Consider the following 24,874-nt stretch of genomic DNA (forward strand, 5'->3'; position numbering starts at 1 on the left):
AAGTCATATTCTCCGATGAAGCCTCTTTCCGATTGTTTGGGGCATCTGGAAAAAGGCTTGTCCGGAGAAGAAAAGGTGAGCGCTACCATCAGTCCTGTGTCATGCCAACAGTAAAGCATCCTGAGACCATTCATGTGTGGGGTTGCTACTCATCCAAGGGAGTGGGATCACTCACAATTTTGCCCAAAAACACAGCCATGAATAAAGAATGGTACCAAAACACCCTCCAACAGCAACTTCTTCCAACAATCCAACAACAGTTTGGTGAAGAACAATGCATTTTCCAGCACGATGGAGCACCGTGCCATAAGGCAAAAGTGATAACTAAGTGGCTCAGGGACCAAAAAACGTTGACATTTTGGGTCCATGGCCTGGAAACTCCCCAGATCTTAATCCCATTGAGAACTTGTGGTCAATCCTCAAGAGGCGGGTGGACAAACAAAAAACCACTAAGTCGGACAAACTCAAAGAAGTGATTATGAAAGAATGGGTTGCTATCAGTCAGGAATTGGCCCAGAACTTGAGTGAGAGCATGCCCAGTCGAATTGCAGAGGTCCTGAAAAAGAAGGGCCAACACTGCAAATACTGACTCTTTGCATAAATGTCATGTAATTGTCGATAAAAGCCTTTGAAACGTATGAAGTGCGTGTAATTATATTTCACTACATCACAGAAACAACTGAAACAAAGATCTAAAAGCAGTTTAGCAGCAAACTTTGTGAAAACTAATATTTGTGTCATTCTCAAAACTTTTGGCCACGACTGTAGTATCTAGCACAAAATGTTTTTTTCTTTTAAATAAAATATAACAGCAGTATTTAACGGTTGTATTGGACTGTGAGAAATGCAACAAAGGACGCAAATGTAGTATCTAGCGCAAAAGGTGTTTTTTTTTTAAAACCAAAATATAACAGGGTATTTAACGATTGTATTGGACTGTCAGAATTGCAGCACAGTCCACAAGTATTAAGGCTGAGGTCAGCCTGTATTTGTGGGCAGGGCATCGGCACCCTATATATACTTGCCTCCCTTGTTCTCCAGTGGTGTGATTCACTTACTTCAGTAGGAGGAGCCACATCTAGCTGCCGTTACAAGCAAGCCACCTTTCGTCTCCAAGCAAGCCTCGCATCGCAGAGCGCTACCATTCCGGACAGATTTCTTCAGGCCCCAAGTAAGTACCGGGAGCTCAGAGCCCTCAGCTTATTCTCCGTCCCCTGCCAGGAATCTCTTCCCGCGAGAAGTCTGCACGCCTCGCGTGCGGGCCACGGTGGAACGCACATACGTCCGCCGGCGCTCCAGGCACTTCCAGCAGAGCGCCGAGCGACTCCCCCCACACACGTCCGCCGCCCACTCCTTCAGGGACGGAGCAAGCGACGGGGGACAGCATTCCGCAGCAGGGCACAAGTCCAGGGTTTGAAGTTTGAAATATCAGCTGTTTTGTTACCTGGATCGTCCAGGCCATGTGCAATATCGCATGGCTCCCGGAACGTCCGGGCCAAGTGTAATGTTGCACGTCACCTGGATCGTCCAGGCCGAGTTTTAAATGTTGCATATCACCGGATCGTCCAGGCCAAATCCAATGTTGCCTGTCACCTGAATCGTCCGGGCCAAGTGTAATGTTGCATGTTACCTGGATCGTCCAGGCCGAGTGTAATGCTGCATGTTACCTGGATCGTCCAGGCCAAATCCAATGTTGCATGTCACCTGGATCGTCCAGGCCAAGTTCAAATGCTGCATGTCACCTGGATCGTCCAGGCCGAGTTCAAATGCTGCATGTCACCTGGATCGTCCAGGCCGAGTTCAAATGCTGCATGTCACCTGGATCGTTCAGGCCGAACCCAATGTTGCATGCCGCCTGGATCGTCCAGGCCATGTGCAATGTCGCATGGCTCCCGGATCGTCCGGGTCGGGTGTAATATTGCATGTCACCTGGATCGTCCATGCCGAGTTCAAATGCTTCATGTCACCTGGATCGTCCAGGCCGAGTTTAAATGTTGCATGTCACCTGGATCGTCCAGGCCGAATGTAATGCTGCATGTTACCTGGATCGTCCAGGCCGAACCCAATGTTGATTGCCGCCTGGATCGTCCAGGCCATGTGCAATGTCGCATGGCTCCCGGATCGTCCGGGCCAGGTGTAATATTGCATGTTACCTGGATCGCCCAGGCCGAATCCAATGTTGCACGTCACCTGGATCGTCCAGGCCGAGTTTTAAATGTTGCATGTCATCTGGATCGTCCAGGCCAAGTGTAATGCCGCATGTCACCTGGATCGTCCAGGCCGAGTTCAAATGTTGCATGCCACCTGGATCGTCCAGGCCGAGTTTTAAATGTTGCATGTCACCTGGATCGTCCAGGCCGAGTTTAAAGGTTGCATGTCACCTGGATCGTCCAGGCCGAGTTCGACGTTGCACGTCACCTGGACCCCGCCGGGCCAGCTGCGGCAGACCTCAACTATGTCAGTTGTTTGTTACCTGGATCGTCCAGGCCGAGTTTTGAATGTTGTAGGTCACCTAATTCTCCCAGGTCTAGCCTCCATAGATACCTGTGATGTTATTGTTCGTTACCTGGATCGTCCAGGCCACGTTAAATGTTGTACGTCACCTGGATCGTCCAGGTTCAGCTACCGTTGACTCCGCCATGTCATTTATTTTGTCTCCCGGGTTCCCCAAGACAAACTAACCGCTTGGCCGACAATTAGACCGCCAGGTCCAGCCGCCCGGCTACCACACTATGTCAGGCGGAGCCCTCCACACTCCCGCACGCTATCCTGACCCGCCTTTAATTAAGAGCCCCCCGGACGGCGAAGGGTCTCACGGTCCGCATCGTGCCTCCACGGCTACGTTATTCAGTCTACTTAATGTTCCCCCTCAGATTCCTAGAAGTGTCTACCGACCACCATCGTCTCCAATTCAGGCAAAGCCCCGCAAGGTAAGAAATGCGCAATAAGGGTAAAAGCATCGGTAGGTCCTATCCATGCATACCCCAGTCTGTATATACTTTGTTAGTTCTTATTGTTGGTTCTCCACAATCTAGGAGCAGGTCTTGGCCCGGTTAAAAGACTGGTCCACAATGTTGCAGGTGTCCGACATAGAGGACAATGGTTCCATGCTAGGCTCTTCAATTTCGGGCCGGGCCAACAACGGGTCCCTCCGGAGCTGGACCATCCCAAGACTGATCATGGGGCTGAACAAAAGAGGGATTCGGTATCCAGCTTCTGCCAGGAAAGCCGAACTTTATAGGCTACTGACAACAGAGGCCGGGCCCTCAGAGGAACAAACCTCCCTTCCGTCCATTCAACTCTCATTGGCCCAACTCCAGTCCTCCATCAATGGCTTAGTCAGATCCATCTCAGACATCCAGTCCAGGGTGGGGGTCCTGGAATCTCAGACGTCAGTGTCCGGTCAGACCCAGGCACCAGCACCATCCCTGCTTTTCCCACAGCTTCTTCCAGGTACACTCATGGACCCCCCCCCCAGATTGCCCCATCTCATTTCTTACCAGATAGCCTCAAAAAGGATATCTTGGCAGGGAGGGATATAAACCTAGCATCGATCCTGATAGCGTCCCAAGACGTCCCAGAAAGTCGAGTGATTAATTGCGGGGACAAGTCAATAGTCCTGAAAGCAAAGGACGCACGCATAAATAGAAAGTTGACCATCCCCGAATTCGTGCTGGCCTTCAGCATATACAGGGATGTGGTATGTTCAGCCCAGCCAGACAGGAGGGAGGAACTGGACAAATACCTATATCGGGTCACCGACCTGGGCCAGAAATATGGTGGATCGGCTTTTTACGATTTCCACCGGTCCTTCTCCGCCAAAGCAGCAGCAGCGCTCGCCCAATTCCAGTTTGTCACTAATTGGGCGGAGATGGACATGGAACTTTTCTGCCGGCACTTCGCGGGTCTCCGGGCTCCCACATGCGCTAGCTGCCAATCCATATTTCCCTCCACCGAATGGTGCCCAAACTCCAACCCTGCTACTCCGCAAGGGGCGTGGCCCGGCCCCTCCGGAACCCAGGGGAACTCCGGCACAACCGACAAACTAGGGAGACCCATAGTGTACCTCGGCAAGAGCCAACTATGCAACAACTTTAATCTGGGAAGTTGTGTCTTTAACGCATGTAGGGCCCTCCACATTTGTTCACTATGTTTCAGAGCCCACCCTCGCTCCACGTGCCCTAGGAAAACGTCCAAACAGCTATGACTAACCGACATCAATGTCGAATTGCTGTCGGGGCTCCTCGAAAACCACCACGACCAAGCCTTCGTGGAGTTCCTGATATCTGGCTTCCACAAAGGGTTTCATACAGGGATAATCGCCCTTCCACAAACCAATTGGGAGGGTCGTAACCTACTATCCGCTAGTCAGGACCCGGAAACGGTCGAATCTCTGCTCCAAGCGGAGGTCACTAAGGGTTTTTTGTTGGGCCCCTTCTCTGATGTCCCCTTCCAGCACTGGCGCATTAATCCAGTTGGCATTGTGTCTAAACAGGCGTCAAATAAAAAACGTCTCATCTACGACTTGTCCGCTCCACATGCTTCTTCCACCCCAAGCCTGAATTCCCTGATACCTTCAGACGAGTATTCGATGCGTTATTCCTCCATCGACCAGGCAGTACAACTCATTTTGCTCTCAGGCAAGGGCTCTTGGCTCACGAAGGCAGACATAGCCGATGCTTTCAAGCTGCTGCCTGTTCGGCCGCTGCTCTGGGGCTACTACGGCATCAGATGGTCCAACAAATTTTACTTTGCAAACCGTCTCACTTTCGGATGCAAAAGCAGTCCCTGGATTTTTGACCAGCTGGCGAAAGCGCTCCACTGGATCTTGGTCCACCACGGTGACTTGCCAATGGTTATCCACTATTTAGACGACTTCCTGATAGTCGAAAAACAACATCCTCACCCGTCCGGCCTAGTCACGCTAACGGAAACCTTCAGACAGTTACAGGTTCCGATAGCTTCAAATAAAACAGAAGGGCCAGCCACCCAGGTCACCTTCCTAGGCATCATTCTGGACACTGTCCGGATGGAAGCCAGGCTCCCAGCAGAAAAACTGACCAAGATCCGAACAGTCATAACTAAAGCCAGACTCGCAAATTCTGTCACCAAAACAGAGCTCCAGTCTCTTCTGGGGATGCTTAACTTTGCGACCAGGGTCATGCCTCAAGGCAAATCATTCATGTCGAGGTTGATTCAGCTTCTCCCCGAAGCTCAAGATCAAGGCAGCACCATTCCCCTAGATAGTCATGCCAGAGCAGACCTGTCAATGTGGGAATCTTTTCTAGCGGACTGGAATGGCGTTGCTTTATTCATCCCCCCTCGAACCACGCTCTCACCCATTGTTTTTTCGGACGCAGCAGGGTCAGCCGGGTTTGCAGCCATTTTCGGCAACCACTGGTTGGCAGGTGGGTGGCCCCTAGAACTAAGCTCAGACACAGAAGCCTTAAAGTCATCTCCTCTACTGGAGTTATACCCAATAGTCGCCGCGGCTCGAGTCTGGGGCGAACAGTGGGCCAACTCCTCCGTCTTGTTTGTCACGGATAGTCAGGCGTTGGTCGACATCCTGGACAAACAAAGAGCCAAGTCACCCAGGATCATGTCTTTGCTGCGCAGGCTAGTATGGCTATCCCTTTCCCTCAACTTCCGTTTTTCAGGTGAACACATTCAGGGCCAAAAAAATGTAGCTGCAGACGCACTGTCCAGATTTAATTTTACGTTTTTTTTTCAGGAGATGCCCGACGCGGATCCTACGGGGGCCTCAGTCCCAGCATACCACACACTAGTCATGGGTTAGAAGCTTTGGTTTCAATGGCGAAACACCTCATGGGCCAGTCTCTAGCCCCAAATACGTCCAGGAACTACAGAGCGGGGTTGAAAGCGTTCGATCAATTTAAGCTTCACTATCCTCAGGACGGCCGGGATGAAATATCCTACCTTCTGGCGTTCATAGCCTTCTGTCACTCCCAACAAAAACTTTCACACAGTACCATCAAATTATACCTAGCAGGTCTCCAACATCACTTCATCCCCAGTAACCCAGGTCACTTTTCCATTTTTTAAAACCAGGCCATCAAGGCGGCTCTCAGGGGAATCCAAAAAAGTGCCAAACAGGCTCCCACCGGCAGGCAGCCAGTATCCAGCGAGTTGTTCAGGGACTTGTCTGCCGCCCTGGACGGCAACCGTTTTGGGCCCCTCACCAGCACGGTAATTCAAGCGGCCATGTTCCTAAGCTTCTATGGCTTCCTCCGGCCAGGAGAGTTCATTGGCAGCTCGCTGGGCCATGGCTGTCTCCGCAAAGAACAGCTGTCTTGGCACAATAATCATTTCATACTCAGCCTCCCGCTGACCAAGACAAGCCAGACGGGGCCACCCACGGAAATAAAATATTTCCCCGCCCAGAACAACTGGTGCCCAGTCCAGATCCTCAACAAGTTATTGTCCCTGTTACGAACAGCACCTCCTGACAGTCCTCTCCTGCCGTTCAAAAACAAGCCACTCTCTTCAACCCAATTTATATCCCATATCCGCTCCCTGGCGGCCGGTCTCGGGTACGACCCCAAAGTCATTTCAGGCCATTCATTCCGCATCGGGGCAGCATCTGCAGCGTCAAGGCACAGGGTCCCCGCTCACGTCATCCGGTCCATGGGGCGCTGGAGATCGTCTTGCTTCAGCAGGTACATCCCCGATCCACACAGGGAAATATCTCAGGCTTTCCAGTTATTGGCATTATAGATTATGCATGGTGGAAGGAATTCGAATAAACTGATTTAGTCAACACAGTGTCCTTGACTTTTTGCCCTCTCCAGGCCTACCCACGCCCGTGGCTCCAGGCACAACCCAGCCATATAGTTCAGGTTCGGCATGCCTTACCCACGACCAAGACGCGTTCAGCCCTGCCCATAAGTATTAAGGCTGAGGTCAGCCTGTATTTGTGGGCAGGGCGTCGGCACCCTATATATACCTGCCTCCCCTGTTCTCCAGTGGTGTGACTCATTTACCCCTCCCTCCCATCCCCTTTTCTCACACACTCCAACAGGGTATGCCCTCTCCAGGCCTACCCACGCCCGTGGCTCCAGGCACAACCCAGCCATATAGTTCAGGTTCGGCATGCCTTACCCACGACCAAGACGCGTTCAGCCCTGCCCATAAATGTACTTTATGGGAAAAAATATATAATTTTTTCACCCACAGTTCAATATCAGATTTGCAGTGCAGGCCGCAACGGTACTTTCTTGCCCAAAAAAAAATGTTTATTTTTTTTACCCACAATGTCCCAGTTGTATTCACTGATTATATTTCACTATCAGATTTGCAGTGCAGGCCGAAAAGGTACTTTCTGGTAAAAAAAAAAAAAAAAATATATAAGATTTTTTTCACCAACAATGAAAGAGATGGATTTACTAATTCTATTTCACTATCAGATTTGCAGTGCAGGCCGCAAAGGTACTTTATGGAAAAAAATATATAATTTTTTCACCCACAATTAAACAGATGTATTTAACTGATTTTCTTTCACTATCACAAATGTAGTGCAGGGCGCAAATGTACTTTTTAGCAAAAAAATAACAGATGGATTTACTGAATTGATTACACTCACATATGCAGCACAGGGGTACTTTATAGAAACAAATGTGAATATGTCACCCCCTGGGTCCCTGAACTCGCAGACGGATTAAATTATTGTCCCTGGCACATATGCAGTGCTGATGCACTGAAGTTGCACAAAATGGCTGCCAACGCCCACCTAACTAACAGACGGATAAAACTTATTTTTTTGTGTCACTGGGCTCAGTACAGGGTACAAAAATGTTGCATTGCACCCGCAAAAAAAAATATTGCTGTAGATGGCAGAGTTAACAAGTTCTGATGCCAGATAGATTCTTTCCTATTATCTCCCTCACAGCAGCAGCATCCTATACCTACACTTGTAACAGCAGAGTGACATTCAGCGCTACGTGACTCCAGCTTATATAGAGGCTGGGTCACATGCTGCACTGGCCAATTACAGCCATGCCATTAGTAGGCATGGCTGTTTTGGCTTTTAAGGGCACACGAGTGCCGCCTTTCAAAAAGCGCCATTAAATCGCAGAAAACCAAACTCGAACCCAAACTTTTACTGAAATGTTCGGGTCCGGGGTCAAAAAATCCTAAAGTTTCTGCTTCTATGGGGCCTGCGTTGCGTGAAAAACGCATAATATAGAGCATGCTGCGATTTTCACGCAACGCATAAGTGATGCGTGAAAATCACTGCTCATCTGAACAGCCCCATAGAAATGAATGGGTCGGTATTCAGTGCGGGTGCAATGCGTTCACCTCACGCATCGCATCCGCGCGGAATACTCGCCTGTGTGAAAGCCCCTTAGGCCCCTTTCACACGGGCGAGATTTCCGCACGGGTGCGATGCGTGACGTGAACGCATAGCACCCGCACTGAATCCTGACCTATTTATTTCAATGGGTCTGTGTACATGAGCGTTGTTTTTCACGCATCAGTTCTGCGTTGCGTGAAAATCTCAGCATGTTCTATATTCAGCGTTTTTCACGCAGCCCTGGCCCCATAGAAGTGAATGGGGCTGCGTGAAAAACGCAAGCATCCGCAAGCAACTGCGGGTGCGATGCGTTTTTCACTGATAGTTGCTAAGAGATGTTGTTTGTAAACATTCAGTTTTTTATCACGCGCGTGAAAAACGCATCAAAACGCATTGCACCCGCGCGGAAAAAACTGAACAACTAAACGCAATCGCAGACAAAACTGACTGAACTTGCTTGCAAAATAGTGCGAGTTTCACTGAACGCACCCTGAACGCATCCGGACCTAATCCGTCACGCTCGTGTGAAAGAGGCCTTAAGTGTAAAGAAAAGGCAGGGCAGTAATAAGCCCTGCCAATGTGGGACTGGTAGCCAAAATTGCGAGGAAACCAACATAACATAAAAAGTTTTATAAATAAGCTCAACTACAAAGAAAATGTAAAAATGTAATAACTAGTGTTGAGTGCGAATATTGGAATAGTGAATATTAATCGTGAATATCGCAACTTCGCTAATTCGCGAATATTTCTAATATAGTGCTATATATTCGCTATTTCGAATATTCGTCATTTTTTAACATCTGAAAACATGATTCCTCCCTGCTTCTTTTTTTATGTGGGTCAATGAGTCATTGGCCCACAATTAACTTAAGCAGGAAGGAATCATGACATATAGAAAAAAAAGACAAATATTCTAAATAACGAATATATTCGCTATATTGCTATAACTTTGTATTTTAGAATATTCGTAATATTCTAAAACAAGAATATATTGCAATATAGCAAATATTCGTAAAATACACATATAGACTGCAATTTAGCTAATATAGTGCTATAGTATTTTTTAATAGGGTGAATGTTTTCCAAATCTGATGTTCAGAGGAGACAAAAATAATTAGACTATAAAAAAAGATTTTAGCACTATATTACTTAAATTGCAGTCTATATGTGTATTTTTTTTACGAATATTCCCTATACTGCTATAACTTCATTTTTTAGAATATTCGTCATATTCTAAAACAAGAATATATAGCAATATAGCGAATATTCGTAAAATACACATACCATTAGCAAACCAATAGGAAAGTTGCACTATACAGTTAAAAATCGCAATACGCAAATAATTAAATCGCATATTAATCGCGATAAATAGAAAAAAGACGAATATTTGATTTTGACGAATATAAGATGAATATTCAATCGAATATTCGCGAAATATCGCAAAATAGAATATGGCACCTCACGCTCATCACTAGTAATAACTACAGTGAGGGAAGAACAGAAAAGAGTCAACAACAAAAGCTGGGTGAAAATAATCAGAGAGATGGATAATTTGCCTTTATTCTGCACATTACCGATTTAGCAAAGGATCCTTCTTGAATTGCAGCAATTCTGTTTAAAAGGGGTATTTATGTAGCAAGAAGAAAAAAATAGCTGGAAACCAAGATCAAAAGAAAACTATAGGGGATCCCATCAGAACCTGGGCTTTAGCCAGAAAAAAACAAAATGTCAACCCATGTTTCACAAGACAAACTCTGCATTATCCACTCAAAGCAAAAGTGACCTGGTTCGGATTATTTGTGCTCAGCTGTTTGTTGGGAAACACGAGGAGATAGAAACAACAACATAACATTGACATAAGCCTGTTGTCCGACACTTCATCCTGCAGCTTTTACTTCATTCACGAGAAAATCAGCACGCCATTATTACAGCTTCAATTGTATGTAGTGCTAAGCATCTATACTGCTCAAAATTCCCTGCTGTATTCTTTGTAGAATAGCCCGCTGCCTCCTGTCCTACTTATGGCTTTATGTGGAGTTACAAAAAAAAAAACTCAAAAACAGTTAAATACAAGAAAATATATATGGACATTCTGATTTATGACTGTAATAAATCTTACAACATCACTACATACCTTTGTTGATTAACGAGAACCTGCCAGAGTCAGTATGGCATAAGAAATTAATTGTCATATGGCCATGAAGTGGAGCCATTTTATTAAAAAATTTTATATCGGTAAAATTAATAAAATATTTGTCCGGATAGATAAATGATTCAGTAATCTTTATACAAATACAGAGACATCAGAGTTGTTCTACAAGAGTGGTTTGCTTTAAATGTTAGGCTAGGGCTACACAACGACATGTGTCGCGCGACAATAAGTCACGCGACACATAGGGCACAACTACACTGCAACATGTGTCGCACGACATTAATGTTGCGCAACAATTTTTAAAATGGTAGTCTATGGTGTTGCACTGCGACATGCGACATGCTGCGACTGCGACGTGACAGTCTTTGAAAAATCCATCTTGAATGGGTTTTTTGCGACTGTCGTGTCGCAGGCGCAGCTTGTCGCATGTCGCAGTGCGAAACCATATACTACCATTATAAAAATTGTTGCGCGACATTGGTGCGACAAAATGTCGCGCGACAAATGTCGTAATGTAGCCCTCACCTAAGGATCACAAAAGATTAAAGAGCAATCAAGGGCACAAATATAAGTGCACAAAGATTGCCTAAGCCAGGCCTAAAATACCTTATTCTGGGGTCTGCTCCTGGTGCCCATAAGTTTTATGTTTAATTTTAACCTCATCATACATGTACTACGCAAGTTGGGGCTTTAAAGATGGCATCTGCTCAGCTGCACTTTACACAGCAGACACCTGGAGGCAAAGATAGGAACATAGTGAATCTCCCATAGGCTGCAATGTTAAATCATTGTAGTCTATGGGAGAAGCAATTGTTTCATGTGATGTAAAAAAAACACAGCACGCAGGATTACTGCACAGGAGCCATGTTGGTAACATAACATAAAAAGACAGGAGCAACTGCCACAAATGGAAAACAGGAAACAGGAAGTGGTGCACCAACATAACATCCATAACATCTTCCCCTTTTTTAGTGTTAATAAATGAACATTGTAAGTTTTGAAGAGAAATAACAATAACGCATTTGATACTCTATAGGTTAAGTCTCATAGATGGTTTTGAACATCTGCCACTACTGGTGACGACTGGTCCTTGTAGTGTATTAGCCCTCTCGGTAGTTACTGGGCTCTTATCACCTCCTACTGGCATGTCCTGTACGTGGCTGCTGGTAGATGTACTAGCTTGCTCAGGATTGCCAGCACCATTGGTCTGTGGACCCACCTCTGTGCATTCCTCACAGTCAATGGATACACGTGTCCCTGTTATACCAAGCGAGACTGGCCTATCAATGAGATATTGCGACATAGGTTTTTCTGCCACTTGTAAATCCACACGATTGCGACGAAAGAGAGTTCCGTCAACGTCCACTAGATACGAGCGTGGTGCAACTTTTTTCAAACAAGTACCCATTCTCCAACGACCTGTTCGATCCCCAAGTAAGGGTTTCATACGGATTTGTTCTCCAATAATCATCTCTGCCAGATCCCTGGCCGATATATCATTTTGAGCCTTTGATATTAGTCTCTTAAACTTTAACTTTTCTGTAACACCTTCTACCACACAAAGTTCCAGAAGCTTATTCGCTGCCGGTAAGGAAGTCTTCAGCCTCCTTGACATCAGTCTTTGTGCCAGATTACTCTCCATGCCTTCAGCTGAAGTGTTTCTCCAATGCAAAATGGCCTTCCACAAGTCTTTACCATCACTGTGTGCTCTCTTGCATAAGTTCTTAACAATCTTTACAGCTGCGTCAGCTTTGCCATTCGCCTGTGGATGACGTGGTGAGGAAGTAACGTGCTCAAACTCCTATTCCATTGCAAATCTTCTAAATTGCAAGCTTGAAAACTGAGGGCCATTATCAGAGATCACTTTATCTGGTTGGCCATAACGGGCAAACTGAGCCTTGCACCCCTTAATTGTGGTTTCAGTGGACAAATCAGGAAGAAGGTCGATTTCCCAAAAGTCTGAATAGTGGTCAATTAATATCAGGTATTCTTTGCCTGAGTAGTTGAATAAGTCCATACTGATGATCTGCCATGGACGTGTCGGTATCTCGTGCAACATCATAGTTTCCTTTTGTTGGAAGTGGGCATATTCATTGCAGATATGACAATTACTGACAAAATCTTTGATTTTACCTTGCATGTTAGCCCAGTAGAGAGTATCACAAGCTTGTCTGTAGCATGCTTCACCTCCAATGTGGTTAGAGTGTATTCATAATAACATCTCCGCTCTCAGCGATTTAGGCACTATGACCCTTGGGCCTTTGTACAAGATACCATTTTGTACGCTGATCTCATCTCTGAAGGACCAATATTCCCGTAGAGTTGCAGGAATTGCTACTTTATCATCTGGCCATCCACTCAAGACAACAGATTTCAGAGCTTTTAACGTTGCGTCACCGTCAGTGTGCTGTATGAGTTGCTGCAAACGCTCAGCAGTGACATTAATTCAGTCGGCTTGATTGATGTCGGCAAAGAAAATTTGTTCCTGTTGCAGCTGACAAATTGTTTGACGCATGTGCTCACCTCCAGGTGCCACATTATCCAACGTAGCTCTGCTCAAAGCATCACTGATATACATTTCACTTCCTGGCTTATAGACAACATTGAGGTTGTAATGCTGCAATGTAAGCATCATGCTCTGCAAACACTTGGGAGCGCACAAAAGGGGCTTCTTGAATATGGCTATCAGAGGTTTGTGGTCAGTCTCAGCTGTAATGGAGTCCCGCCCATAGAGATAATGATGGAAGCATTGGCATGCAAATACAATACTTAAACATTCCTTCTCAATCTGAGCATAGTTTCGCTCAGCTGGTGAAAGAGCTCTATACGCATATTCAACCGGTTGACCTTCCTGCAAAAGACAACAACCCAGGCCATTTTTGCTAGAGTCACTTTGTATGGCAACAGGCTTAGTGACATCATAGTATTTCAACACTGGTAAAGAGGTGGCCAAGCGTTTGATATCCTCTACTGCCTGGTCATGTTTGGGAAGCCAGTGCCAAACCGCATCTCTGTCCACAAGTCGGTAACGGCTCACACACCTCAGATAAATGTGGCAGGAATTTTGCTAGATATGTAACAAAGCCAATAAATCTCTCTACTGCTTTGGCATCAGCAGGCTGTGGCATGTCCACAATGGCTTTAATCTTGTCCGGGTCAGCTTTGAAGCCTTGTGAAGACAGGATATGCCCATGGAAATGGACTTCTTGCACCTTGAACTGCAATTTCTTCATGCTAAGCCTCAGCATCACCTGTCTGCAACGATCTAGTAGCGCTATTAACTTTTCATCATGGTCCCGTTCAGCATCTTCATCAGTGTTACCACAACCAACTATAAGAATTTCATCAGCTATCAGCTCAATTCCACGAAGCCCACTCAATAGTTTATGTTGTTTACACTGGTAGACCTCTGGTGACACTGAAACCCCAAATGGAAGTTTAAGCCATCTCTTTCTGCCCCAAGGAGTCCAGAAAGTGGTCATGTAACTGCTTTTTTCATCTAGTTTGCACTGTAAAAAGGCATCTCTTGCATCGACTAAGTGTGAAAATACGCTCTTTTGGCAGTTTGTACAGAATGTCATTGAGTGTAAGCATTAGGTAGTGTGATCGCTTTAGGGCCATATTCAAGAACTTGGGATTGATACAGATTCTGATCTTTTCAGGCTTTCTGATAACCACCATGTTGCTTATCCAATCCGTGGGTTCTGATACTGAGGTTAGATTAGAGTTGAGCGAACCCAAACTGTAAAGTTCGGGTTCGTACCGAACTTTAGGTTTTTCGGCACCCGGACCCGAACCCGAACATTTACGTAAAAGTTTGGGTTCGGGGTTCGGCGCTTTCTTGGCGCTTTTTGAAAGGCTGCACAGCAGCCAATCAACAAGCGTCATGCTACTTGCCCCAAAAGGCCATCACAGCCATGCCTACTATTGGCATGGCTGTGATTGGCCAACTGCAGCATGTGACCCAGCCTCTATGTAAGCTGGAGTCACGTAGCACCGCCCGTCACTCTGCTCGGATTAGTGTAGGGAGAGGCTGCAGCTGCTGTGAGGGAGAGATCAGGAAAAAATCTTATCAAGAACTTCTTTTTTTACTTAGCGATCTACAGCAAAAGTGCTTTGTGGGTGCAGTGCACAATTTTTTTAAGCCTGCCCTGGGCCAACTACTGCTGAAAACGAACTTTTTTTTACTTCAGTTTGTCAATATCAATACATAATCGGCAGCCATTTTATGCAACAATAGTGCACCAGCACAGGCTATCTGCATGTCTGCAAGTCCAGAAATACAGCTTTTTGCTTACTGGGGTGAAAAAAACCTCTAATATACTGCACATCTGGGATTAGACGTGCATAAGTGACTGTCACATTTTGGCCAGAAATACAGCTTTGTACTTACTGGGGTGAAAAAACCCTCTAATATACTGCACATCTGGGATTAGATGTGCATAAGTGACTGTCATATTTAGGCCAGAAATACTGCTTTGTGCTTACTGGGGTTAAAACCCTCTGATATACTGCACATCTGGGATTAGACGTGCATAAGTTACTGTGAAATTTAGGCCACAAATACCGCTGTCATATAGAGTTAAAAAAAAAAATATTTAGTGCAATACCCTACATCAGGGTTTTTATTGGCAATTAATTATTTTTAACAGACTTAACCACTTTTTACTTTGCTTTGTGAACGCTAACTATGAGGCTAACATCTAATAAGGGACGCGGTCGTGGTGGTGGTGTTGGTGGAGCCTCTGGTGCATGGAGAGGATGTGGACGTGGTTCTGCCACAGCTACATGTCCTACTGAACCTACTAACTCAGGTCCCAGTAGCCGCCAGTATCTACAGCGATATTTGGTCGGGCCTAATGCCGTTCTAAGGATGGTAAGGCCTGAGCAAGAACAGACGCTAGTTAATTGGGTGGCCGACAGTGGATCCAGCACATTCACAATTTCTCCCACCCAGTCTTCTGCAGAAAGCGCACAGGTGGCGCCTGAAACCCATGCCCATCAGTCTGTCACATCACCCCCCGTGCATATCGGGGAACCTGTCTGAGCCTCAAGTTATGCAGCAGTCTCTTATGCTGTTTGAAGACTCTGCTGGCACGGTTTCCCAAGGGCATCCACCTAGCCCTTCCCCAGGGGTGAAAGACATAGAATGCACTGACGCACAACCACTTATGTTTCCTGATGAGGACATGGGAATACCACCTCAGCACGTCTCTGATGACGAAACACAGGTGCCAACTGCTGCGTCTTCCTGCAGTGTGCAGACTGAAAAGGAGGTCAGGGAGGAAGACTAGGTGGAAGACGATGCAGGGGACGATGAGCTCCTAGAACCCACATGGAATGAAGGTCGTGCCACTGACTTTCAGAGTTCGGAGGAAGAGGCAGTGGTGAGACCGAGCCAACAGCGTAGCAAAAGCGGAAGCAGGGTGCAAAAGCAGAGCAGCCGTCGCCAAAACAGTTCGCCTGCTACTGGCCACCGGCACCAGGGACCAAGCACACCAAAGGCAGCTTAAAGGAGTTCCCTGGCATGGCACTTCTTCACACAATGTGCTGACGACAAGACCCGAGTGGTTTGCATGCTGTGCCATCAGAGCCTGAAGCGAGGCATTAACGTTCTAAACCTTAGCACAACCTGCATGACCAGGCAACTACATGCGAGACACGGGCTGCTGTGGAGTAAACACCTTCAAAATGAAGAAAGGGCTCGGGCCCCTCCTGTTCCCTCTTCTGCTGCTGCCTCAGCCTCTTCCTCCGCCTCTAGAGGAACGATGGCACCTGCCGCCCAGCAAACAGAGGATGTGCCACCAACAACACCACCTCCGTCACCAAGCATCTCCACCATGTCACACGGAAGCGTTCAGCTCTCCATCTCACAAACCTTTGATAGAAAGCGTAAATTCCCACCTAGCCACCCTCTATCCCTGGGCCTGAATTCCAGCATTTCTAAACTACTGGCATTTGAAATGCTGTCATTCAGGCTGGTGGAGACGGACAGCTTCAAACAGCTCATGTCGCTTGCTGTCCCACAGTACGTCGTTCCCAGCCGCCACTACGTCTCCAGGAGAGCCGTGCCCTCCCTGCACAACCAAGTATCGGATAAAAACAAATGTAAACTGCGCAACGCCATCTGTGGCAAGGTCCACCTAACCACAGATACGTGGACCAGTAAGCACGGCCAGGGACGCTATATCTCCCTAACTGCACACTGGGTAAATGTAGTGGCGGCTGGGCCCCAGGCGGAGAGCTGTTTGGCGCACGACCTTCCACCGCCAAGGATCGCAGGGCATCATTCTTTGCCTCCTGTTGCCTCCTCTTCCTACTCGGCTTCCTCCTTCTCTTCTACCACCTCCTCATCCGGTCAGCGACAGACCTTCACCGCCAACTTCAGCACAGCCAGGGGTAAACGTTAGCAGGCCGTTCTGAAACTGATGTGTTTGGGGGACAGGCCCCACACTGCGCAGGAGTTGTGGCGGGGTATAGAACAACAGACTGACGAGTGGTTGCTGCCAGTGAGCCTTAAGCCTGGTGGTGTGCGATAATGGGCGAAATCTCGTTGCAGCTCTGGGACTAGCCGATTTGACGCACATACCTTGCCTGGCGCATGTGCTGAATTTGGTGGTGCAGAAATTCATTCACAACTACCCCAACATGTCAGAGCTGCTGCATAAAGTGCGGGCTGTCTGTGCGCGCTTACGGCGTTCTCATCCTGCCGCCGCTCGCCTGTCTGCTCTACAGCGTAACTTCGGCCTTCCCGCTCACCGCCTCATATGTGACGTGCCCACCAGGTGGGACTCCACCTTGCACATTCTGGAGAGACTGTGCGAGCAGCAGCAGGCCATAGTGGAGTTTTAGCTGCAGCACGCACGGGTGAGTTGCACTGCGGAACAGCACCACTTGACCACCAATGAATGGGCCTCCATGCGAGACCTGTGTGCCCTGTTCGCTGTTTCGAGTACTCCACCAACATGGCCAGTGGGGATGACGCCTTTATCAGCTTTACAATACCACTTCTATGTCTCCTTGAGAAAACACTTAAGGCGATGATGGAAGAGGATGTGGCCCAGGACGAGGAGGAGGAAGAGGGGTCACCTCTAACACTTTCAGGCCAGTCTTTTAGAAGTGGCTCAGAGGGAGCTTTTTTGCAACAGCAGAGGCCAGGTACAAATTTGGCCAGCCAGGGCCCACTACTGGAGGAGGAGGAGGAGGATGGGGATGAAGGATGTTCACAGCGGGGTGGCATCCAACGCAGCTCGGGCCCATCACTGGTGCGTGGCTGGGGGGATACGGAGGACGCAGATGATACGCCTCCCACAGAGGACAGCTTGTCCTTACCTCTGGGCAGCCTGGCACACATGAGCGACTACATGCTGCAGTGCCTGCGCAACGACAGCAGATTTGCCCACATTTTAACGTGTGCTGACTACTGGATGGCCACCCTGCTGGATCTCCATTACAAAGACAATGTGCCGTCTTTAATTCCCTCACTGGAGCATGATCGGAAGATGCGCGACTACAGGCGTACGCTGGTAGACGCGCTCCTGAGAGCATTCCCGAGTGACGCCGGGGGACAAGTGGAAGCACAAGGTGAAGGCAGGGGAGGAGGAAGAGGTCGCCAACGGAACTGTGTCAGCGTGTCACGGCCATGGCTATGACCGTGACTCTTCAACCGCATGCGATTGTCAGCGGTTTTGTTTTGTTGTCAATCACAGGTGAGGGCAGTGGTATTTGCCTCACCTGTGGTTGCCGCTGACAACGCTTGCTTGTGGCAGCTTTCCTGCTGTGCATGCGGTTGCACCTAGCAACCCCTATGTTAGGTGTGTGTGTATTGTGTTCACTGTGTTGTTTGTCTGTGTGCACTCTGTGTAGTGTGTTGTTTGCACTGACACTTTTCCTGCACTGTGGTTGCCCGTGGCAACGTTTGGCTGTCTGTACATGTGGTGGCAGTGTCCCGGCCTCTGGGCTCTTCCCCAGGACACGGTTGCCACCCATGTTGTGGCCAGCGGCAGCAACCACAGTGGGTTGCTACTGTTGGACACTTTCCCTTTAATGTTGTGTTTTCCCTTCCCGGGTGTTGGAAGGGTTAACTTCCTTCCCAGTGTGTGTGTGTATTTGTCACTGGGTGTGTCCGACTGTGGGGTGTGGCTTCCTGGCCTTTATAGCCTCACTGTTAGCATGGCTCTGTGGGTTGTTTCAGCCATGCTTGCTGGAGCAGCCTCCTGTGTTACTATCTGCCAGTGAGAGCCATCCCTGTGGTCATAAATATATTGTCCTTATGTTTATGTCTGCTGTGTGTTGATTTTGTATGTTATGTTCTGTTGGGACCTTTCTATGTGTTTGGTGCAGCTTACGGTTCTGGATTCCTGTTTGCGCAGGGATCCAGTCACAAGGCTGTGACAGGTTGGTGGAACTAATAGTTCGCCTGTCATTCCCGTAAGGCTGTATGAGTTCCCCTTTTCCCAACAGCTTGGCCATTGAGACTCCTGCTCCTCCGTGCCTAGGAGGAGTAGGTCGTCTTACCCTGACTTCTAGCGCAGGGACCGGACGAAGGGTGAGTTAGGGATCCGAGGTTCCTGCGCATGGGTCCTCCTACCTTTAAGGTCGGCCCATGCAGTTAGGAGTTGGGGTCAGGGTAGGGACGCTGTAGGAGGTGACCTGCTCCCTATCCTGTTCTCCTGGCCGAGTAGGCCTACAGCACATGGCAGCGCACGGCTGAGGATTTCCCCCATCCTCAGCCGTGACACAGCGCCAGCACCTCAGAAGGCAGGGTTAGCATGGCCGACATGTGGAAAACCTTTGTCATCTCGCCGCAACAACCGGCCCCAACTGCTGATATGGAGCGTGTTAGAAGGAGGCAGCATTTGAACAACATGGTGGAACAGTACCTGTGCACACGCGACGCCTACACGTACTGACTGATGGTTCTGCCTCATTCAACTTCTGGGTCTCCAAATTGTCCACATGGCCAGAGCTTGCCCTGTATGCCTTGGAGGTGCTGGCCTGCCCTGCAGCCAGTGTGCTCTCTGAATGTGTATTTAGCACGGCAGGAGGCATCATTACAGACAGACGCAGCCGCCTGTCCACAGCCAACGTGGACAAGCTCACGTTCATTAAATTGAACCAGGCCTGGATCCCACAAGACTTGTCTGTACCTTGTGCAGAATAGACAGTTCTAACAGCCTCAACCATCTATCCTTGTACTCAAGTGCACTTATTCCTTTTTATATTTTTTTATATGTCCCAATATTTTGGGGGCTACCCCTATGTAAAAATGCAAAATAACACACATCTGTGTTGGCTACCTATTCCTCCTTCGCCGCCGCTTCCACCGAGACCGCCACGTGAGCCTAAACGGCCACATCCACCCATTCACCGCCTCCTCAACATCTTCCTCCTACATCATTCCTAATTTTAATTTTTTTAAGGTCTTTTATGTTTTTCTAATTCATTTCCCTATCCACATTTGTTTGCATAGCATTTGCCATGCTCTTAAGCACATTTTGCTGCCTTTTGCATCCATCTAGCTCTTTCCAGGGCTATTTTAGAGCCATTTTAGTGGCCAAAAGTTCGGGTCACCTCAATGGGGTTCGGGTTCGGGGTCAAGTTCGGGTCAAGTTCGGGTCCCAAAACCCGAACTTTTTTTTCAAGTTCGCCGAACCTGTCGAACTTGAACATCCAGGTGTCCGCTCAACTCTACCCCTAAGTAACCTTACCAGTCACTATTCTCCTCCATACACTGACCTGCAGCCTCTGCTCCTCTCTACAACATACTCTGTAGAATCTCTTGTAAATATTGAGGCCCCCTGGATGACGAGACTCCGCCTGTTCTAGTCACTATGGTCGCTCTACTGCCTCATAGGCTTCAGGCCACTAGCCTATGAGGAAGAACGAAAGTGCTTGCTGCCTGGCGCCCCCTGCAATTTTGCGCCCGGGGCAACGGCCCCAACAGCCCCCCCCTACACTACGCCACTGCTCTTAAGGCACTAATGGACTGGGGGCTGTGCTACTTATGCATAAAAAAATGCTATATTTTACCTTTTACTATTTATACAACCAGTTGGGTGCTGCTCCCAAACAGATTGTAAAGTTGTTCTATGGTCTAATGAGCACTTTTCTCATGGTGAAAATAACATATAGTGTACTTTAAATGAACTATTTCATAGATCGCTAAAAGTGTACCGCTTCATAGTGCCAGTTGGACACTCATTCAGTGACCTAAATGTGTGGGCTCTGGTTTTTTTTTTAGAGCTTTCCCCCTGCACATGTTCACACTAAGTTAGTCAGTCAGCCTCGATACATGGAAATTGAGGGCACATCCTGCAGAATCCTCCCGTACACTGCAAGCCACAAAGTGGCCAAAAGGGTGGGCTGGTTAGACTTTTGGGGAACTCTAGAGAGGTTAATGGTGAATGTGAAATTCCACTAGTTGGCTGTCACCGATCTCCCATGTACCGAGTTCCAGTTGTGAAACCTTAAAAGGAATTGGGCCTCTCAGCCTAAGAAGAATTTAAAATGTAAATATTCCGCATACCACTTTGTCTCTGAGTTGAATTTGACATTTTCAGTCCAGTCACAAGACACCAGGTTGGCGATATGCAAGGAAAGAAAGGACTTCTGGATATGAGAAGAAGTGCCAAAAGTGGTCACTGAGGAGGAGCCAATTGGGCCTCACCTGAAAAGGCTGTATGTAGGTAGTTGAGCCACTTCTGGAAGGACTGAGGATAAGATGCTACCAATCTGGGGTAGTTGGAGGGCCCAAATTGACAAGGTCAGAGACATATAGTGTTGGTTGTGCAGCACTGCAAGTGGTCTGAACTTTGGATGAAGTCTGTGAAGAGGAGCTTCAGAGGGAGAGGAGATTTACCTGGTCTCTAGGTTGGGCGATCAGAAGAAGCTGGGGCTGGGGAGAGTGAGCCTTGGCAGCTCATGGTTGTCAAGTGAATGTCCATGTGACAGAGCAAGTCCTGGTTGTCCTGAATGCCAGAAACAACCAAGGAACAATGAGTTAAATGGCTGGTTCTCCTCATGGAACTGAGTTGACTTTTTGACTGTTGAGCCAAGTTATCATGTTTATGTTTTTCTTTACAGGATAGTCCTGCTGGTGCACTGAGCTTAGGAAGGCCCACATTAATAGTGGAAAGGTGTAAACATATGGCAATGTGCATATGCTTCATGTGTACATGTTATTCAAAACATCAGGTTGTGATGGTCAAAGGAAATCAGAATCTTTGCTAGTATGTGTAAGATAGCTATGGGAATGTATGGTTGTTGCTCCTGAATACCAGTGATCTAAGTGAGTGTCTATAGAGTTCCCTCAGCATGCATTGCAAGCTATATGTAAGAGGGTTATCCTGTTAGACTTCAGGGAATGACTAGAGAGGTGAATGTGAAATTACACTCAGTTGTCTGGAGGCCATCTGCCCTATTCTGAGTTCAAATTGTGCAACATTAAAGTGAATTGTGCCTCTCAAGCTGAAAAGAAAGAAAGTAAAGTTCCATTATTTAGCATGCATCCTTTATGTCTGAGTTAAATTTGCTGACTGCCATTTTTCTGAACTGTGTTAACTCTGGTCACATCACATTGGATGCTAGCCAGAAGGGTGTCACTGCCCAAGGAAAGAAAGCACAGGTGAATGTGGGAAGATGAGCTAGAGTTGGTAGCTAAGGTGGAGGCAATTATGACTAACGTCAAAAGGCTTGAAGTAAGTGGCTGAGGCACTTCTGGAAGGACTGAGGATAAGATGCAACCAGTCTGGGATATTTGGAGGGCCCTGAAAGGAATCCATGTTTTTATATGTTAAAACTAGTTCTGTTTTCTGCTAAGTTTCTGTTCTCTGTAACCATGAAACTTATGTCTTTGGCACTACTCCCGGACAATACCCCAAATATGGAAGTTCCGCTTTTTGCTCTATTTGCCTGTAGAATAGAACATGTTGATTTATGATAGGTTGAATAAATAACTTACGTTGATATGCTAATAAAGGGGGTAAAACCCCCTCTATATAACCTGTGTGTGCTAATAATAAACTTCAGAACGTTTATTCAGTACATCATTGTTGTGTCTGTTATTCCCTACTAAGTGAAGCGCTCTCCTGACGTCAGAACAAGACTCAAACCAAGCCGATACTAGAAGTTCGGTACCAGGGGTACCAAGTGGGACGTTGAGATTTCCTATCAGGCCCGAGCTGGAACGTAGAGTCAGAAATGAACAACATTGTTTGTGCAGCACTGCAAATGGTATGAAGTTTGGATGAGGGTGATGATGAAAAGACACTGGGAGCAGCACATGGAGGTGCAGTGGAGAGTTGTGCAATATTAAAGTGAATTGTGCCTCTCAAACTGAGCAGAAAGAAAATACCATTATTAAGCTTACCACCATTTTGAGTTGAATTTGCTGACCAATATTTTCCCCAAACTGTCTTCACTCTGGTCACTTCAAATTAGTATTACAATATGCCTTATGTGAAGTGCCATCTTTTTTACTCGTCAACATCCTGTAGTCTTCCTGAAAGCTATTTGTAAATGAACAGCAACCTTGGCAGCACTCATCTTATCATATCCATCTGAAATAAATCAAAATAGTAGATAGGAAGGAAGGGGATGATGATGCTGGCTTTCTATCTCTCTTCATAGGATTTGTAAAAGGCAAGAAAAAAAATGCAAAATGTACAGGTTAGATGCATTTTCGGACATCATTATATCTAATATATGTCTACACGGATTGTGATATTGTGTTATTGTATTTTTGTGTTTTTAGATATTGTGAGATTACCAACATCAATGTCAAAAATCAAAAGTCATACAGTCCACCCCAGTTTTAGAACTAAACAGACCATATGTTAACCATATTTTATTGTACTTGATTTGGTGTTTGAAAACTTGACTAGTCTTCTGTTAGATTTAGAAAATAGATTTAGCAATAAGAAGCTCTTATTTTATGAATCTTAGATGAGCTTAGCACAAAGGTAATACAAAAAAACTCTCCCTTCAGATCAAATGGTCTCATGAGTACAAAAATGGTGGTGCAGACGGAAGCTACACATCCTTCTACCCTCTTCAGAGAATTGATGCCAACGTCAGTAGACAAAGAAACAGTTAGGTAATCTGTTTCATTAAAGATCTGCAGGTCCCTTTAGACCTCACTGAAACTTTAGAGATATTGCTGGTTGGGCTGCCAGACCTTAAATGACAGATATGTATCTTATCTGATGTTTAAAGGAGAGACATCATCAAATTTTAATAATAAAATCCATTTTTTATTGCACTAGTAAAATTGAAGTCCCAGTCTTCAAACGCCATCATTGAAAATTCTTTGGGCATGTTGCCAACAGATGGACTGACATAAAGTCATAATTATCTTTGTCTATATAGCGGTGACAGAGTATATTCAGCCATACATATTTTTTTTTTGCCGTTTTTGCAAAGAAATGCCTAAAGCCTTTGAGATAAAATGCCCCGAGTAGTTAATGTAGATCTGATAGTGGTGTGTCTGATGTCAGCACTAGGTTATATTGTCACAGGAAAGTCCCCATTCCCTGATGACCTGGGCAATTATTATACAGTACATCAGTGTTTGAAAGTGCTTGCAGAAGTATTTATAGCTCATTTAATCTGGCAGGGGTCATCAATTATTATTAACATTTCCAGACATAAATGTAAGGCTTGATGACAGGAGAACCTTCCTGAACTTTGCAGACTTTGACAAAACCTTATTACTGATATAATCATGGTTGTTGTCAAGAATGTTGAGTTAGAATCAAATACTGTGCATTGCATTTAAAGGATGTTAGAGAAGATATCAAGATATCCTTGCTGGAGGTAACTGGGAGTTTGCTGTGAGTCGGACCTTACGCTCCTGTAATTTGCCCACTGGCTCCTGGTATTGCCCATACGGCACTGGTAGGTTAGCGTTAGGTCCCGAGCTACTTGGGATACCTTGGCGCAGTGCTCGGGCTCAGATATGTCCTTCATATAAGGATATATTAGCTAAATTCTCAATTTTAACACCAGTTTGAGGGTTTAGTCAGACTTGTTTGTTTTACATCCACAGTAGTGCATCTTACTAATTAATGTTTATTTCATAAATCTATTTACATCCACACATTTTTCTGTCTTGTGTAGGATGTCTTTTTGTGGTACTTGTGGTCCGCTGCGGACATCCTCCACTGTATGGATTTTGCTGGGGATCGCCATTAGCAACGGGCCACAAGTGCAGGTTCAGCTCCCCTGGGTATAGATGCACAACTGCATATGGGGTTAAGCACTTCCTGCCTTTTGACACCACGCCATTTTTTGTAGTTTGTACAAAGATATCAGAAAACACTGAACATAGACCATAAAATTCTTCTAAATACCATGATAAAGTAAAACATATTTTTTCTCTATGTAAAAATGCACTCCTCACTAGTGGGGAT

Source organism: Bufo bufo, chromosome 1, assembly GCF_905171765.1.
Source record: "Bufo bufo chromosome 1, aBufBuf1.1, whole genome shotgun sequence".
In the NCBI taxonomy this organism is placed as follows: domain Eukaryota; kingdom Metazoa; phylum Chordata; class Amphibia; order Anura; family Bufonidae; genus Bufo; species Bufo bufo.